Source organism: Oncorhynchus masou, chromosome 6 (genome assembly GCF_036934945.1).
Source record: "Oncorhynchus masou masou isolate Uvic2021 chromosome 6, UVic_Omas_1.1, whole genome shotgun sequence".
NCBI lineage: Eukaryota > Metazoa > Chordata > Actinopteri > Salmoniformes > Salmonidae > Oncorhynchus > Oncorhynchus masou.
Window position 1 is genome coordinate 10232510 of NC_088217.1, and position 17949 is coordinate 10250458.

A 17949-nucleotide genomic window follows, 5' to 3' on the forward strand; every position below is an offset into this window, starting at 1 on the left:
GATATGGTATCGATGCAACGGCTGTGTTATTTGCACTTACTCCCACTGAGAGGACCAGGGACAACGATATAATAGAACAGTTCATGGCCGATACAGGTCATGCCCCTCAGGTTTTAGATGTACTGACGCCCAAAGTTCTGTTATACGATTGGAATAACGTGAACCATCACCAGTTTTGATTCTATATTTTAGTAACTTACCTCACTGTGTGGAAGAGAGCAACTTACCCCACTGTGTGGAAGAGAGGAACTTACCACACTGTTGGGAAGAGAGTAACGTACCTCACTGTGTGGAAGAGAGTAACGTACCTCACTGTTGGGATGAGAGTAACGTACCTCACTGTTGGGAAGAGAGTAACTTACCCCACTGTGTGGAAGAGAGTAACTTACCTCACTATGTGGAAGAGAGTAACTTACCCCACTGTGTGGAAGAGAGTAACTTACCCCACTGTGTGGAAGAGAGTAACTTACCTCACTATGTGGAAGAGAGTAACTTACCCCACTGTGTGGAAGAGAGTAACTTACCTCACTGTGTGGAAGAGAGTAACTTACCCCACTGTGTGGAAAAGAGCAACTTACCCCACTGTGTGGAAGAGAGTAACTTATCCCACTGTTGGGAAGAGAGTAATGTACCTCACTGTGTGGAAGAGAGTAACTTACCTCACTGTTGGGAAGAGAGTAACGTACCTCACTGTTGGGAAGAGAGTAACTTACCCCACTGTGTGGAAGAGAGTAACTTACCTCACTGTGTGGAAGAGAGTAACTTACCTCACTGTATGGAAGAGAGTAACTTACCTCACTGTTGGGAAGAGAGTAACTTACCTCACTGTTGGGAAGAGAGTAACTTACCTCACTGTTGGGAAGAGAGTAACTTACCTCACTGTTGGGATGAGAGTAACGTACCTCACTGTTGGGAAGAGAGTAACTTACCCCACTGTGTGGAAGAGAGTAACTTACCTCACTGTGTGGAAGAGAGTAACTTACCTCACTGTGTGGAAGAGAGTAACTTACCTCACTGTGTGGAAGAGAGTAACTTACCTCACTGTTGGGATGAGAGTAACGTACCTCACTGTTGGGAAGAGAGTAACTTACCCCACTGTGTGGAAGAGAGTAACTTACCTCACTGTGTGGAAGAGAGTAACTTACCTCACTGTTGGGAAGAGAGTAACTTACCCCACTGTGTGGAAGAGAGTAACTTACCCCACTGTGTGGAAGAGAGTAACTTACCTCACTGTTAGGATGAGAGTAACTTACCTCACTGTTGGGAAGAGAGTAACTTACCTCACTGTTGGGAAGAGAGTAACTTACCTCACTGTTGGGAAGAGAGTAACTTACCTCACTGTTGGGAAGAGAGTAACTTACCCCACTGTTGGGAAGAGAGTAACTTACCTCACTGTTGGGAAGAGAGTAACTTACCCCACTGTTGGGAAGAGAGTAACTTACCCCACTGTGTGGAAGAGAGTAACTTACCCCACTGTTGGGAAGAGAGTAACTTACCTCACTGTTGGGAAGAGAGTAACGTACCTCACTGTGTGGAAGAGAGTAACTTACCTCACTGTTGGGAAGAGAGTAACGTACCTCACTGTGTGGAAGAGAGTAACTTACCCCACTGTGTGGAAGAGAGCAACTTACCCCACTGTTGGGATGAGAGTAACTTACCCTACTGTGTGGAAGAGAGCAACTTACCCCACTGTGTGGAAGAGAGTAACTTACCTCACTGTGTGGAAGAGAGCAACTTACCCCACTGTGTGGAAGAGAGTAACTTACCTCACTGTTGGGAAGAGAGTAACGTACCTCACTGTGTGGAAGAGAGTAACTTACCTCACTGTGTGGAAGAGAGTAACTTACCTCACTGTTGGGAAGAGAGTAACGTACCTCACTGTTGGGAAGAGAGTAACTTACCTCACTGTTGGGAAGAGAGTAACTTACCTCACTGTTGGGAAGAGAGTAATTTACCTCACTGTTGGGAAGAGAGTAACGTACCTCACTGTTGGGAAGAGAGTAACTTACCTCACTGTGTGGAAGAGAGTAACTTACCTCACTGTTGGGAAGAGAGTAACGTACCTCACTGTTGGGAAGAGAGTAACTTACCTCACTGTTGGGAAGAGAGTAACTTACCTCACTGTTGGGAAGAGAGTAATTTACCTCACTGTTGGGAAGAGAGTAACGTACCTCACTGTTGGGAAGAGAGTAACTTACCTCACTGTTGGGAAGAGAGTAACTTACCTCACTGTTGGGAAGAGAGTAATTTACCTCACTGTGTGGAAGAGAGTAACTTACCCCACTGTTGGGAAGAGAGTAACGTACCTCACTGTGTGGAATAGAGTAACTTACCTCACTGTTGGGAAGAGAGTAACTTACCTCACTGTTGGGAAGAGAGTAACTTACCTCACTGTTGGGAAGAGAGTAACGTACCTCACTGTGTGGAAGAGAGTAATTTACCTCACTGTTGGGAAGAGAGTAACTTACCTCACTGTTGGGAAGAGAGTAACTTACCTCACTGTTGGGAAGAGAGTAACTTACCTCACTGTTGGGAAGAGAGTAACTTACCTCACTGTGTGGAAGAGAGTAACTTACCTCACTGTTGGGAAGAGAGTAACTTACCTCACTGTTGGGAAGAGAGTAATTTACCTCACTGTTGGGAAGAGAGTAACGTACCTCACTGTTGGGAAGAGAGTAACTTACCTCACTGTTGGGAAGAGAGTAACTTACCTCACTGTTGGGAAGAGAGTAACGTACCTCACTGTTGGGAAGAGAGTAACTTACCTCACTGTTGGGAAGAGAGTAACGTACCTCACTGTTGGGAAGAGAGTAAAGTACCTCACTGTTGGGAAAAGCATCCAGGGAGTTAATTGAAGATTTTAAAAGAAAAGGAAAGCTTCCGGTGCCATAATGTTTTTACCAACGTTTGGATAAACTGTCTTCATCATGTCAAACACTGCAGGTCACTGGAACATCTTGGATTCCAGAGGACACGTGCAGGTGTCTGTAATCATGGCCGGAGTCTCCTTTCTCTCTCTCTCTCTCTCTCTCACTGCCTCTCTCTCCCTCTCTCTCTCTCTCTCTCTCTCTCTTCTCTCACACAGAGCAATAATGAGGAGTGAACATTGCCTTGCTAAATATTTTATGAAAGCACACAAACACAGCATCGATAGAAAGAGAGAAAGAGAGAAAGAAAGAAAGTGGGAGAGAGAGAAATGCCTACATCTGCAGTATCACAATATTCCTGTCTGGTGCCTTTGATTGTCCTCATTCTCCTGCTCAGATCATTACGTATCATGCTGAGAGAGGCACTCACTGGAAAATAACTGAAATATTTGAAGCATTGTTTGCACTGAGGAGAGAGTTTCAGCAGGATTTTGAAACATCAGTTTCAGCAGGAAATTGTTATCCAAGGAAAGTATTTTAAAATTCACCTAGATCATTGAACTGACAGAGTTTATTCAGAGTTTTCTGAAGTATTTTGGTGAACCGCTATTCAGCAAGCTTCAGCTCTTTCCTGATTGGTAGAAAATAAGACAAATGGAAACGTGTTCCGAGTGTCACATGCTTGTCAGCCTGCTGAGCTAAATCCTAGGGATTAATCCTGGGAGCAAACACAAGTCCGCAGGTCCTTGACAAAGTTACTCATCACACAATTGTGGTTTCCTGACCCACTGTTACATACTGTATACACCATAGTGGTTAGGTAGTAGTTGTTGACTAGTTTCTAGTTATTTAGTTGTTAGGCACTAGTTGTTTACTAGTTTGTAGTTGTTTACTAGTTTGTTAGGTACTAGTTGTTTACTAGTTTGTAGTCGTTTACTTGTTGGTTAGGTACTAGTTGTTCACCAGTTGGTTAGGTACTAGTTGTTCACTAGTTTGTAGTTGTTTACTAGTTGGTTAGGTACTCGTTGTTTACTCGTTTGTAGTCATTTACTAGTTGGTTAGGTACTAGTTGTTCGCTAGTTGGTTAGGTACTAGTTGTTTACTAATTTGTAGTTGTTCACTAATTGGTTAGGTACAAGTTGTTTACTAATTTGTAGTTGTTTACTAGTTGGTTAGTTACTAGTTGTTCACTAGTTGGTTAGGTACTAGTTGATCACTAGTTTGTAGTTGTTTACTAGTTGGTTAGTTACTAGTTGTTCACTAGTTGGTTAGGTACTAGTTGATCACTAGTTTGTAGTTGTTTACTAGTTGGTTAGGTACTAGTTGTTGACACCTTTACTTGAGCAGAAGGTGGCCATCAAAATAACATAAACGTTCCAAAATGTTTCAGTCACAGGAAGTTGGTGGAACCTTAATTGGGGAGGGTGTGCTCATGGTAATGGCTGGTGCGGAATTAGTGTAATGGTGTCAAATACATCAAACATATGGTTTCCATGGTTTCCATGTGTTTGATGCCATTCCATTCACTTCGTTCCAGCCATTATTTTGAACCGTCCTCCCCTCTGCAGCCTCCACTGGTTTCAGCTTGTTAACTAGATACACACTAGACTGAACAGGGATAGAGTAAACCCGGTCACAGACACAATCTCTATGATGTGAAATAAGAAAATGAGGCCAGGTCCCATCCTTCCTCTCTAGTTCCCTCCACTGTGTGTTTGTTAGCCTTCAGTCATTGGTTACATATACAGGAAACAGCACCATGGTAACACTTTCAGATATCAAACATTAATTTGCTTCTCTACAAAAATGAAGATATTTTTTCTTGAAGTTTCAGTAGATATTACCATAACTGTTTATTCCGTTTAAAAATACAACATCTAAAACTACAATATCTTGAGTCTCAAACATCAGAGCACACAAGCATACGCTGTGATCGTCTACAGTACAATCAAACTGCTTGATTGACATACAGGTAATATGCTCATGCTAAAGCTCTGGTCCAGTTTATACAGTACAAGCTCCTCCACAGCCTGAGGGTGGCACTATAAATGTGTGATGTGACAATAACAGCAGTCCCTCGCAGGAGAGCAGGGGCACCCTGGATCCCACTGCGGTGTTGGTACCGGCTGTCCCAGTGAGTCTGCTGTCTGCTGTCTGCTGCCCTAGATCAAACTGATTGGATCATAGAGATTCATTATCTTTAGGGTTGGAATACCTGAAACTACTGTACATGTTTCTCACATTTCTCACATACTTATTGAACAGAATTCATCTTACAACAAAAGCCATACTGTGGCTATTTATTCCTACGGTGTTTAAAGGTTTCTGGCATTTTCATCCAACTTTCTATTTGTCCATCCTCTGACATTTATGTCAGCGCTGGCTTCCCTTAATGTTTCTAGTATTACTATTCCACTGGTCCCTCCTTCCCTTAATGTTTCAAGTATTACTATTCCACTGGTCCCTCCTTCCCTTAATGTTTCTAGTATTACTATTCCACTGGTCCCTCCTTCCCTTAATGTTTCTAGTATTACTATTCCACTGGTCCCTCCTTCCCTTAATGTTTCTAGTATCACTATTCCACTGGTCTCTCCTTCCCTTCCCTTAATGTTTATAGTATTACTATTCCACTGGTCTCTCCTTCCCTTAATGTTTCTAGTGTTACTATTCCACTGGTCTCTCCTTCCCTTAATGTTTCTAGTATTACTATTCCACTGGTCTCTCCTTCCCTTAATGTTTCTAGTATTACTATTCCACTGGTCTCTCCTTCCCTTAATGTTTCTAGTGTTACTATTCCACTGGTCTCTCCTTCCCTTAATGTTTCTAGTATTACTATTCCACTGGTCTCTCCTTCCCTTAATGTTTCTAGTATTACTATTCCACTGGTCTCTCCTTCCCTTAATGTTTCTAGTATTACTATTCCACTGGTCCCTCCTTCCCTTAATGTTTCTAGTATTACTATTCCACTGGTTCCTCCTTCCCTTCCCTTAATGTTTCTAGTATTACTATTCCACTGGTCTCTCCTTCCCTTATTGTTTCTAGTATTACTATTCCACTGGTCCCTCCTTCCCTTCCCTTAATGTTTCTAGTATTACTATTCCACTGGTCTCTCCTTCCCTTAATGTTTCTAGTATTACTATTCCACTGGTCTCTCCTTCCCTTAATGTTTCTAGTATCGCTATTCCACTGGTCTCTCCTTTCCTTAATGTTTCTAGTATCACTATTCCACTGGTCTCTCCTTCCCTTCCCTTAATGTTTCTAGTGTTACTATTCCACTGGTCCCTCCTTCCCTTCCCTTAATGTTTCTAGTGTTACTATTCCACTGGTCTCTCCTTCCCTTAATGTTTCTAGTATCACTATTCCACTGGTCTCTCCTTCCCTTTCCTTAATGTTTCTAGTATCACTATTCCACTGGTCCCTCCTTCCCTTCCCTTAATGTTTCTAGTGTTACTATTCCACTGGTCTCTCCTTCCCTTAATGTTTCTAGTATCGCTATTCCACTGGTCTCTCCTTTCCTTAATGTTTCTAGTATCACTATTCCACTGGTCTCTCCTTCCCTTCCCTTAATGTTTCTAGTATTACTATTCCACTGGTCCCTCCTTCCCTTAATGTTTCTAGTATTACTATTCCACTGGTCTCTCCTTCCCTTAATGTTTCTAGTATTACTATTCCACTGGTCCCTCCTTCCCTTAATGTTTCTAGTATTACTATTCCACTGGTCCCTCCTTCCCTTCCCTTAATGTTTCTAGTATTACTATTCCACTGGTCTCTCCTTCCCTTATTGTTTCTAGTATTACTATTCCACTGGTCCCTCCTTCCCTTCCCTTAATGTTTCTAGTATTACTATTCCACTGGTCTCTCCTTCCCTTAATGTTTCTAGTATTACTATTCCACTGGTCCCTCCTTCCCTTTTTACATAATAAATAATTTAATTTCACAGACCTATTCACATTATTTTCCCCCTCTCATACAGCGAGCTGTATGATCTTCATTTGAGCCAGTTTACCACAGCATGAAAATAGTCCTACAGCAACGGAAATATGAAATGGTGTGTGGATTGTTATTCATGGACATTTTTGGTGGGTAAACTCAAAGTGGAAATTACATACTTCAGAAGCATTTTTAAACCTCAAATAAACTACAAGTAAAACTAAATATAAAAATCTTGCATTGCAGGAAAGTTGGCCTGCAACAGGGTGATCAAATTAAGATCCTACATCTGTACCAGTTAGAGGTCACTTCTTCAGTTACTGTGTGAAATAATATGCCAAGAGATAGATAGCATGCCAGGGGCAAATAGCCCAGAGAACACATTAAAGAGTTCTGATTCAGTGAGTTGAATCAGACTGGAGAATCACAAGGCTTTCCATGGTAGTTCTTCTCTCTGCTCTGTTCTGTAATCAATGCAATTTGAGTGGTGTTCTTCATTCATTTGTCCATGAAAGAACTCTGTTATTAAACATTTAGTGATAGCTTTGCTCACAAATAAAGGTTCAAATTAAAATATCTTTCCCGCTTTCTCAATTTAATTTCAATTTAAGGGGCTTTATTGGCATGGGAAACGTGTTGGCATGTGTACCTAACCCACAAATCGTGCTGCTGTGATGACAAACTGTGGTATTTCACCCAATAGATATGTGAGTTTATTTATATGTGATTTGTTTTCAAATTCTTTGTGGGTCTGTGCAATCTGAGGGAAATATGTGTATCTAATATGGTCATACATTGGGCAGAAGGTTAGGAAGTGCAGCTCAGTTTCCACCCCATATTGTGGGCAGTGTGCACATAGCCTGTCTTCCCTTAAGAGCCAGGTCAGCCTTCGGCGGCCTTTCTCAATAGCAAGGCTATGCTCACTGAGTGTATATAGTCAAAGATTTACTTAATTTTGGGTGAGTCACAGTGGTCAGGTATCCTGCCACTGTGTACTCTCTGTTCAACAGCCAAATAGCATTCTAGTTTGCTATGTTTTTGTCAAGTAATTATCTTTTTGTTTTCTCATGATTTGGTTGGGTCTAATTGTGTTGCTGTCCTGGGGCTCTGCGGCGTCTGTTTGTGTTTGTGAACAGAGCCCCAGGACCAACTTGCTTAGGGGACTCTTCTCCAGGTTCATCTCTCAGTAGGTGATGGCTTTGTTATAGAAGGTTTGGGAATTGCTTCCTTTTAGGTGGTTGTATAATAACGTCTCTTTCTGGTTTTTGATCATTAGCGGATATCGGCCTAATTCTGCACTGCATGCATCATTTTGTGTTTTACATTGTACTTTGAGGTTGTTTTTGCAGAATTCTGCATGCAGAGTCTCAATTTGGTGTTTATTCCATTTTGTGAATTATTGGATGGTGAGTGGACCCCAGATCTCAACCATAAAGGGCAATGGGCTCTTTGACTGATTAAAGTATTTTTAGCCAGATCCTAATTGGTATGTTAAATTTCATGTTCCTTTTGGTGGCATAGAATGCCCTTCTTGCCTTGTCTCTCAGATCGTTCACAGCTTTGTGGAAGTTACCTGTGGCGCTGATGTTTAGGTCGAGGTATGTGTTTTTTTGTGTGCTCTAGGGCAACGGTGTCTAGAAGAAATGTGTATTTATGGTCCTATGAATTATTCATTTACATTGAGCAGATTTCAGACGTGCTGTTCCTTATTTTTTCGTAGTGTATTTCTGTATTGTTGTTGTGATTCACAACAGTGAAGGTGGAGACTATTTGCCACATGTGCTGAATACAACAGGTGTAGATCTTACAGTGAAATGCTGACTTACAAGCCATGAACCAACAATGCAGTTTGAAGAAAAATACCTAAAAAGAGAAGAAAGAAAAAATAGAAAAATAAATCAAACCATTTGTCATTGTTGTTCATTTTCTTAGGTTGTCTGCTTGACATTTTTAGATTTGATAGGGAAGCTGAGAGGTCAACTATACTGTTTTGGTTTTCTACTGCCAAGTTTACACCTTCACTATTCCAGTGAAACATTTTGTCCAGGAAATTGTCTTGAAGGGATTTAATTTGTTGTTGTCTAATTGTTTTTTTTTGGTAGATTTCCACACTACTTTCCTTCCATCGATAGTATTTCCTAATATTATTTAGTTCCTTTGGCTTTGATGCCTCATGACTGAGCATCACTTTGTTCAAGTAGAGTGTGATTTTGCTGTGATCTGATAGGGGTGTCAGTGGATTGAATGTGAACGCTTTGAGAATCGTCGGATTGAGGTCAGTGATAAAGTAGTCTTCAGTACTACTGCCAAGAGATGAGCTATATGTGTACCTACCATAGGAGTCCCCTCGAAGCCTACCATTGACTATGTACATACCCAGCGTCCGACAGAGCTGCAGGAGTTGTGACCCGTTTTTGTTGGTTATGTTGTCATAGTTGTGTCTAGGGGGGCATATGGCAAGGGAATGCTGTCACCTCCAGGTAGGTGTTTGTACCCCTGTATGCTGAGGGTGTCAGGTCCAGTTCTGGCATTTAGGTCGCCACAGACTAGTACTTGTCCCTGGGCCTGGAAATCTCTTCCTCCAGGATGGAGAAGCTGTCATCGTTAAAGTATGGGGATTCTATTGGGGGGATATAGGTAGCAGACATCAGGACATCTTTCTCTTTAGAGATAATTTCCTCATTAATTTCTAGCCAGATGTAAAATGTTCCTGTTTTGACTAATTTAATGGAGGTCTGCTCTATACCAAATTGGCATACCCCCTGAGTCTCTTCCCTGTTTCACACTTTTTAGTTATGTGGATGGGACTACCAGCTCTCTGTATCCTAGAGGGCAACCAGTGGGTCTGTCTCCTTTATACCATGAATCTTGTAGGATGACAATGTCTGTATTTCCAATTTCTTTGATGAAGTCTGGCCAAATGCAGATGACCTCAGACCTTGTATATTCCAGGATGAGATAGTAAAAGCTTTGTGTTCCATAGATTCTAGTGTTGTTTTTGTGTGTGATTTAGGCTCTCTCTCTGTGATATAGGCTCTCTCTATTTGATTTAGGCTTCTCTCTCTGTGATATAGGCTCTCGGACTGTGATTTAGGCTCTCTCTCTGTGATTTAGGCTCTCGGACTCTGATTTAGGCTCTCTCTCTCTCTGTGATATAGGCTCTCTCTATTTGATTTAGGCTCTCTCTGTGATTTAGGCTCTCGGACTGTGATTTAGGCTCTCTCTCTGTGATATAGGCTCTCTCTATTTGATTTAGGCTCTCCCTCTGTGATTTAGGCTCTCGGACTGTGATTTAGGCTCTCTCTCTGTGAGTTGGCTCTCCCTCTCTGAACATTCTCAAGTGTGTTGGAGACTGCAATGAGAAATCCATTTTTCAGTCCCCTATCTTTTCTTGGAAATGTTGCCTGTGGGACTTGGAGCAGAGGCCTGGTGTATAATTGCTGTTGCATCACTTAGATCTGATTACTGGAATGAAGGGAGGGAAGGAGGGAAGGAGGGGACAACAGAAGCCATGCAGATGGAGGGTGCCACAGTGGCTTTGTAGTGCACTATAATCAGAAGCCATATGCAGCAATATGGACTGTGTTACAGTGGCTTTGTCTCAAAGTCAAATCAAATCAAAGTGTATTTGTCACGTGCGCCGAATACAACAGTTGAAGACCTTACAGTGAAATGCTGAATACAGCAGGTGTAGACCTTACAGTGAAATGCTGAATACAGCAGGTGTAGACCTTACAGTGAAATGCTGAATACAGCAGGTGTAGACCTTACAGTGAAATGCTGAATACAGCAGGTGTAGACCTTACAGTGAAATGCTGAATACAGCAGGTGTAGACCTTACAGTGAAATGCTTACTTACAGGCTCTAACCAATAGTGCAAAAAAGGTATTAGGTGAACAATAGGTAAGTAAAGAAATAAAACAACAGTTAAAAGACAGTGAAAGATAACAGCAGTGAGACTATATACAGTAGAGAGGCTATATACAGTAGAGAGGCTATATACAGTAGGGAGGCTACATACAGACACCGGTTAGTCGGGCTGATTGAGGTAGTATGTACATGTAGATATCGTTAAAGTGACTATGCATATATGATGACCAGAGAGTAGCTGTAGCGTAAAAGAGGGGTTGCCGGGTGGTGGGTTGCGGGACACAAAGCAGGTAGTATGTACATGAATGTATAGTTAAAGTGACTATGCATATATGATAAACAGAGAGTAGCAGCAGCGTAAAAGAGGGGTTGGGGGGCACACAATGCAGATAGTCCGGGTAGTCATTTGATTACCTGTTCAGGAGTCTTATGGCTTGGGGAGCCTTTTTGAGAAGCCTTTTTGTCCAAACTTGGCACTCCGATACCGCTTGCCATGTGGTAGTAGAGAGAACAGTCTATGACTGGGGTGGCTGGGGTCTTTGACCATTTTTAGGGCCTTCCTCTGACACTGCCTGGTGTAGAGGTCCTGGATGGCAGGCAGCTTAGCCCCAGTGATGTACTGGGCCGTACGCACTACCCTCTGTAGTGCCTTGCTGTCAGAGGCCGAGCAATTGCCGTACCAGGCAGTGATGCAACCATGCTCTCGATGTTGCAGCTGTAGAACCTTTTGAGGATCTCAGGACCCATGCCAAATCTTTTTAGTTTCCTGGAGGGGGAATAGACTTTGTCGTGCCCTCTTCACGACTGTCTTGGTGTGTTTGGACCAATCTAGTTTGTTGTTGATGTGGACACCAAGGAAGAAGCTCTCAACCTGCTCCACCACAGCCCCGTTGATGAGAATGGGGGCGTGCTCGGTCCTCCTTTTCTTGTAGTCCACAATCATCTCCTTAGTCTTGGTTACGTTGAGGGATAGTTTGTTATTCTGGCACCACCCGGCCAGGTCTCTGACCGTGGGTGAACAGGGAGTACTGGAGGGGACTGAGCACGCACCCCTGGGGAGCTCCAGTGTTGATGATCAGCGTGGCAGATGTATTGCTACCTACCCTCACCACCTGGGGGCGGCCCGTGAGGAAGTCCAGGATCCAATTGCAGAGGGAGGTGTTTAGTCCCAGGATCCTTAGCTTAGTGATGAGCTTTGAGGGCACTATGGTGGTGAATGCTGAGCTGTAGTCAATGAATAGCATTCTCACATAGGTGTTCCTTTTGTCCAGGTGGGAAAGGGTAGTGTGGAGTGCAATAGAGATTGCATCATCTTTGGATCTGTTTGGGTGTTATGCAAATTGGAGTGGGTCTAGGGTTTCTGGGATAATGGTGTTGATGTGAGCCATGACCAGCCTTTCAAAGCAATTCATGGTTACGAACGTGAGTGCTATGGGTCTGTAGTCATTTGGGCAGGTTGCCTGTGTGTTCTTGGGCACAGGGACTATGGTGGGCTGCTTGAAACATGTTGGTATTATAGACTCAATCAGGGACATGTTGAAGATGTTGAAGATGTCAGTGAAGACAGGGCGAGGGAGAGCTTTGTCCGTGTCTCTGTGTGTGGAGTACAGGTTATCTAGATTTTTCCCCCTCTGGTTGCACATTTAACATGTTGATAGAAATTTGGTTGAACTGATTTCAGTTTCCCTGCATGAATGTCTCCGGCCACTAGGAGTGCCGCCTCTGGGTGAGTAGTTTCCTGTTTGCTTATTTCCTTATACAGCTGACTGAGTGCGGTCTTAGTGCCAGCATCTGTCTGTGGTGGTAAACACATGGCCATGAAAAGTATAGCTGAGAACGTAGTGTGGCCTGCAATTTATCACAATATACTCTACTAGAGGCGAGCAAAATCTAGATACTTCCTTAGATTTCGTAACTGGGATGTTGACCGTGTCGGGTGTTAGGATTATGTCCTGTGCGTCCTGCTTGTTGAAGAAAAAAACATTTGTCTAAACCGAGGTGAGCGATCGCTGTCCTGATATCCAGAAGCTCTTTTTTTGCCGTAAGATACAGTTGCAGAGACATTATGTACAAAATAAGTAACAAATAACACGATAGCAAAACACATACGAGCACCATTGGTTGGACGCCCGTAAAAGTGCTACCATTTCTTCCGGCGCCACTTTCGGGAAAAAGTGCACTATGAAGACTGTAATGGATGCTCCTCACATGTCTAACCATTGACATGAGGACAATCCACTACTACTACTTGATGGTGTATTCTGTGTGCAGAACATTACAACAGAATAGGGTGTCTTTAGTGCAATATGTCACGGAAGCTACTGTATGTATCAAACCATGCAGGAGCTGCTTATTCTCCCGTTGAGGAGCTCAGTAATACTGCAAAGCATCTTGGGAATTATCACGCCTTGGCTGGGTCTGAAAATGTTACTAACGGACAAATCCTTGCTTCCTTCATCATTAATTTCCTCAAGCTAATTGGAGGAGGTCTGATCTTCAATTGTCTGTCTGTCTGTCTGTCTCTCTGTCTCTCTGTCTGTCTCTCTGTCTGTCTCTCTGTCTGTCTCCCTTTTTCTGTCTCCCTCTCCCTCTCTCTGTCTCTATCTCTGTCTGTCTGTCTCCCTTTTTCTGTCTCCCTCTCTCTGTCTCTATCTCTGTCTGTCTGTCTCTATCTCTGTCTGTCTGTCTCCCTCTCTCTGTCTCTATCTCTGTCTGTCTGTCTCCCTTTCTCTGTCTCTATCTCTGTCTGTCTGTCTGTCTCCCTCTCCCTGTCTCTATCTCTGTCTGTCTGTCTGTCTGTCTCCCTCTCTCTATCTCTGTCTGTCTCCCTCTCTCTATCTCTGTCTGTCTCCCTCTCTTTGTCTCTATCTCTGTCTGTCTGTCTCCCTCTCTCTGTTTCTATCTCTGTCTGTCTGTCTCCCTCTCTCTGTCTCTATCTCTGTCTGTCAGTCTCCCTTTCTCTGTCTCTATCTCTGTCTGTCTGTCTGTCTCCCTCTCTCTCTCTGTTTTTGGTTTGTGATTTTCTGTCTGCACCTTTACGTGTTTCCTGTGGACAGATTAATACCTGTAGATCCTCATAGATGGATATTAGAAAATCCTGAAGAGATTCCTTGCCTCACCTTGGCCCCTCGGCTCAATTGTCACAGAACATATTTTCCTACATTAATTCAGGGTTACAGGTACGATATCCATTTTGAATAATATATGAATCCCCCTTCCCCCCCACACCACTCCCAGAAACCATGTTTTCCCACCCCTTCCCACCCACCATAGCAACTAGGGTTGCTTGTCAGTCACCCTCCCGACCCTCCTCCCGGCGACCAAAGAAAACCCTCCCCATACTACCCCTTCCAGTGGGCCTGAAAGCAAAGAAAGTTAAACAGATTCAAATAGGTTTATACAGTATATAATCTGTTTATGTGTATGTGTTGGTCTTTATGTCATGTTTAGTTGTGTTGGGCTTTAGTTTATATTATTATATTATACTATTACATTGTTCCTTATCCTACCGGTCACGTTTCATCCTCTATACCTCTATTATCCTACCGGTCACGTTTCATCCTCTATACCTCTATTATCCTACCGGTCACGTTTCATCCTCTATACCTCTATTATCCTACCGGTCACGTTTCATCCTCTATACCTCTATTATCCTACCGGTCACGTTTCATCCTCTATACCTCTATTATCCTACCGGTCACGTTTCATCCTCTATGCCTCTATTATCCTACCGGTCACGTTTCATCCTCTATACCTCTATTATCCTACCGGTCATGTTTCATCCTCTATACCTCTATTATCCTACCGGTCACGTTTCATCATATTATACCTCTATTTTGACTCATACATGATGATCCGTCCTCAGAAATGTCCTAGATTTAGCTGTCTTTCTCATACACGTAGTGGGTGGAAAGCTGTGCATTTTAAACAGCTGTGTATGTGTTTGTATGCGTGCGTTTGTGTGGGCGTGTGTGTGCTTCAAGCGGGGTGTAAAGATGAAATCTGATCTCCATTTTCACCAGCAGCTAGTGTAGACGATAGAGCGGCAACACAAAGCGTGTGACAGTGAACAGAGGCAGGAGGCTATAAGCTAGGCTTTCCAATGTAAAGGTGGAGTAAAAATAGATTCCCCTGGGTTGAATGGGATCTGTCAGAGACTGAGCTAGCATAGCGGAAGGCTAACAGCATTGCTACAGCTCTGCTTTCCTGAGACGTCGAAGTAATGAGACTGAGCTAGCGTAGCGGAAGGCTAACAGCATTGCTGCAGCTCTGCTTTCCTGAGATGTAGACGTATTGAGACTGAGCTAGCGTAGAGGAAGGATAACAGCATTGCTACAGCTCTGCTTTCCTGAGATGTAGAAGTATTGAGACTGAGCTAGCGTAGTGGAAGGATAACAGCATTGCTACAGCTCTGCTTTCCTGAGATGTAGAAGTATAGAGACTGAGCTAGCGTAGAGGAAGGCTAACAGCATTGCTACAGCTCTGCTTTCCTGAGATGTAGAAGTATTGAGACTGAGCTAGCGTAGAGGAAGGCTAACAGCATTGCTACAGCTCTGCTTTCCTGAGATGTAGAAGTATAGAGACTGAGCTAGCGTAGAGGAAGGCTAACAGCATTGCTACAGCTCTGCTTTCCTGAGATGTAGACGTATTGAGACTGAGCTAGCGTAGAGGAAGGCTAACAGCATTGCTACAGCTCTGCTTTCCTGAGACGTCGAAGTAATGAGACTGAGCTAGCGTAGCGGAAGGCTAACAGCATTGCTGCAGCTCTGCTTTCCTGAGATGTAGAAGTATTGAGACTGAGCTAGCGTAGCGGAAGGCTAACAGCATTGCTGCAGCTCTGCTTTCCTGAGACGTCGAAGTAATGAGACTAGAATAGTTTTGCACGCTCAGCTTTTCATTTTTTTGTCTTATTTATCATCACCATAATTGTCGTCATCATCATCATCATCACCAGAGTCCGACAAACAAATCCAAATGGAAGAAGAGAGAGATTAAATATTCACTATTATATATATATATATTTTTTCACCTTTATTTAACCAGGTAGGCTAGTTGAGAACAAGTTCTCATTTGCAACTGCGACCTGGCCAAGATAAAGCATAGCAGTCTGAACAGACAACACAGAGTTACACATGGAGTAAACAATTAACAAGTCAATAACACAATAGAAAAAAAGAGAGTCTATATACATTGTGTGCAAAAGGCATGAGGAGGTAGGCGAATAATTACAATTTTGCAGATTAACACTGGAGTGATAAATGATCAGATGGTCATGTACAGGTAGAGATATTGATGTGCAAAAGAGCAGAAAAGTAAATAAATAAAAACAGTATGGGGATGAGGGAGGTAAAAATGGGTGGGCTATTTACCGACTATGTACAGCTGCAGCGATCGGTTAGCTGCTCAGATTGCAGATGTTTGAAGTTGGTGAGTGAGATAAAAGTCTCCAACTTCGGCGATTTTTGCAATTCGTTCCAGTCACAGGCAGCAGAGAACTGGAACGAAAGGCGGCCAAATGAGGTGTTGGCTTTAGGGATGATCAGTGAGATACACCTGCTGGAGCGCGTGCTATGGATGGGTTTTGCCATCGTGACCAGTGAACTGAGATAAGGCGGAGCTTTACCTTGCATGGACTTGTAGATGACCTGGAGCCAGTGGGTCTGGCGATGAATATGTACCGAGGGCCAGCCGACTAGAGCATACAGGTCGCAGTGGTGGGTGGTATAAGGTGCTTTAGTGACAAAACGGATGTCACTGTGATAAACTGCATCCAGTTTGCTGAGTAGAGTGTTGGAAGCAATTTTGTAGATGACATCGCCGAAGTCGAGGATCGGTAGGATAGTCAGTTTTACTAGGGTAAGTTTGGCGGCGTGAGTGAAGGAGGCTTTGTTGCGGAGTAGAAAGCCGACTCTAGATTTGATTTTCGATTGGAGATGTTTTATATGAGTCTGGAAGGAGAGTTTACAGTCTAGCCAGACACCTAGGTACTTATAGATGTCCACATATTCAAGGTCGGAACCATCCAGGGTGGTGATGCTAGTCAGGCGTGCGGGTGCAGGCAGCGAACTGTTGAAAAGCATGCATTTGGATTTACTAGCGTTTAAGAGCAGTTGGTGGCCGCGGAAGGAGTGTTGTATGGCATTGAAGCTCGTTTGGAGGTTAGATAGCACAGTGTCCATATGAATGAACAAGAACATTATGTTTGTTGGTGAGATTAAATCCTCACTACTACAAATACCCCCAAAATCCATTTTAATTCCAGGTTGTAAGGCAACAAAATAGGAGGGTGAATACTTTTGCAAGCCACTGTACATGCGGACTTCGCCCGGCATCGCTTGCTTGCACGAGTGTTGCAAAATAAATGTACACATACAGTTGAAGTCAGAAGTTTACATACACTTAGGTTGGAGTCATTAAAACTAATTTTTCAACCACTCCACAAATTTCTTGTTAACAAACTTTTGGCAAGTCAGTTAGGACATCTACTATGTGCATAGAGACAAGTAATTTTTCCAACAATTGTTTACAGACAGATTATTTCACTTATAATTCACTGGATCACAATTTCAGTGGGTCAGAAGTTGACATACACTAAGTTGACTGTGCCTTTAAACAGCTTGGAAAATTCCAGAAAATCTCATGAGTGAATAAATCCGAAGATCATCAAAGGTAAACGGTTAATTTGATTGCTTTTCTGATTTTCGTGACCAAGCTTCCTGATGCTAAGTGTACATAATGCTATGCTAGGCTATCGATAAACTTACACAAATGCTTGGATTGCTTTCGCTGTAAAGCATAATTTCAAAATCTGAGATGACAGGTGGATTAACAAAAGGCTAAGTTGTGTTTTGCAATATTGCACTTGTGATTTCATGAATATGAATATTTTTTTGTAATATTATTTGACTGTGGCGCTATGCTATTCAGCGGTTGCTGACGAAAATGATCCCGCGGCAGGGATAGGTAAGCGTCAAGAAGGTTGTAGCCAGGTCACAAAAATCAGAAAAGCAATCAAATGAATCGTTTACCTTTGATGATCTTCGGATATTTTCACTCACGAGACTCCCAGTTACACAACAAATGTTCCTTTTGTTCCATAAAGATAATTTTTATACCCAAAATTCCAGGGTGTCTGGGATGATGGTGTTGATGTGAGACATGACCCGCCTCTCAAAGCATTTCATGGCTATAGATGTGAGTGCTACGGGGGAATAGTCAATTAGACAGGTAACCTTGGTGTTCTTGGGCACAGGGACTATGGTGGTCTGCTTGAAACATGTAG